The sequence below is a fragment of the Apium graveolens genome, chromosome 1, assembly GCF_009905375.1.
Source record: "Apium graveolens cultivar Ventura chromosome 1, ASM990537v1, whole genome shotgun sequence".
Taxonomy (NCBI): domain Eukaryota; kingdom Viridiplantae; phylum Streptophyta; class Magnoliopsida; order Apiales; family Apiaceae; genus Apium; species Apium graveolens.
This window is the reverse complement of record NC_133647.1, coordinates 85,912,398-85,914,574: the sequence shown is the minus strand read 5'-3', so window position 1 is coordinate 85,914,574 and position 2,177 is coordinate 85,912,398. Positions and strand designations below refer to the sequence as shown.

Sequence of the window (2,177 nt, the reverse complement as noted above, 5' to 3'; positions counted from 1 at the left end):
ATGCCATGGTGTGGGCAATTCCTTAGCATATCCTTATATCGATCTCATGCCTCACACAGAGATTCTCCATTTTTAAGAGCAAACTGAGTAAGAGCATTCCTGATTGCAGCAGTCTTCGTCATAGGGAAAAATCTAGTGAGAAACTTTTAAGCTAGATCTTCCCAAGTGGTGATGGACCATGCTAGTAGGGAATGTAGCCGATACTTAACTTTGTCCCTCAGAGAGAATGGGAAGAGTCGTAGTTTGATAACATCTTCCGTCACATCATTGAACTTGAACGTGTCGCAGATATCGATGAAATCCCTGTTGTGCATGTTGGGGTCTTCAGTAGGAGAACCCATAAACTGAACTGAGTTTTGTATCATCTGAATCGTGCTTTACTTGATCTTAAAAGTGTTAGCCCTGATGGCTGACCTGATGATGCTTGACTGAATGTCATTAATCTTAGGCTGAGAATAGTCCATCAAAGCCTTAGGATTTTCTGCTTGATCACCCGTCTCTACTAACACTGGTTCCTCGACTTTCTCTTCTTCTTATACCTTCTTTTCTTCTGCAAAAACTTCCTTTCGAACCACCACAACTTCTTCCTCGGCTTTATCCAGTGTTCTCTTACGAGTACGTGAATGCGTATGCATACACCCTCGCTAGAGTGCCTGTAATAAGATAAGGAAACAAATAAGTAACAATGTCCAAGTCAATGAACTTTAACGACCACTGATGGAAAATATATAAACTAAAAATTAACATTGCAGTCCCCGGCAGCGGCGCCAAAAACTTGTTAGTCGCTAAACACGCGCTAAAAATACACGGAAGTATACGCGTCCGCAAGTAATATAGAATCTTTTCTAGTTCGTTCCCATAGAGACTGGCTTGGTTAACTAATTAATTTATGCACTTAAGCAACAATGTATGGTTATTATTCAATGCTAAGACGATAACAAATTGAGGTTGTTTATAACTAAGAATTAAACTAACAATTATAACTAAGAGATTAAAGATGATTGAATTAATATATATGACAAACATGGGATTCTAACTTCATTAAATACTTCATTCAATAGCCTGTTTGTTCTTAACCTTAGCGTGCAATGGTGATGACACCAACTTTCGTTGCACGAGTACTATACTACCAGACATCCACAAAAGAGATAAAAGCTGAATAGACACCAATTATATTGAGACCCTATATGTCTATAGAATTTGACAACATAACGGTTTAAGCACAAGTTACCTATCTTGATTACATAGGGCAAGTAAGATGGTTAAAATTACCTACGAATCATGCATATAAATACATGAACCTATGCTAGCATGGCAAGTTCTAAATCTTTAAATTCACTGTCGCTTCATTAAGAATTAACTCACTATCTTATACGTTCGCGACACTCATAAGACGAATACGCACAACCAATACTAGGTTATCATATAATCACCACACACTAAGATACCTAAACAAATTAACTAAAGAAATCCATAAATAAATCCATTAGAACCCCACGATAACGATTAGCCCATAATCGGAATCATCATCAACGTGGGTTCCAATGAAAGCATGGTATAACAAACGTAGTCTTTATAACGAATAAACAAAACCAAGTTAACACAAGATTATAGGTTCAACAAAACAAGAAACGAGTATCCAAGATTATAACTCAAAACAAAGTATCACAAGAATAAACTAGATCATCTTCGCCTTTGTTGAATTGTGTTATAGGTCTCTTGTCGTCTTCTCCTTGTACTCTGATATGTCTCGAACTTGATTAAATATGAAAAATGACTTAAAGTTGTTTATATAGCAGCCCCATGCAATCCAGAAGTCCTCCAATTGTAATTATAATAGAATTAGGATTCTATAATTTTGCACCGACGCGGGCGCGCGCTATCACAGCGCGGGCGTGCGCTTGACCAACGCGGACGCGCCCTACTTCTGGAAAAACTTCAGATTTTCTTCTTTTTTCTCGCTGTTTCGAGCCGGCTTTCCACGAGCTTTTATTCCAACACCACCTTGACACCAAATTAGCACCAAAACAATGCTAATTCACCTGATTACCTAGATAATGACTGAAATGCAAAAACACTAAGAAACACGTTAAAACACTTAAAAACCTGAGTACAAACGCATCAATTATAAAGTGTCATAAATGCCACTCAACAGCCCTAAACAAGCAGCTAAAATT

The 2,177-nt window shown here is 37.7% G+C and overlaps 1 non-coding gene across 1 annotated transcript; it reads left to right on the top strand.

Annotated features, from left to right (window-relative positions):
* Positions 1-107, top strand: LOC141682499 (small nucleolar RNA R71). The gene has a single exon (XR_012559799.1). It is a non-coding gene; the product is annotated as a small nucleolar RNA R71 (small nucleolar RNA).
* The last annotated feature ends 2,070 nt before the right edge of the window (positions 108-2,177 follow it).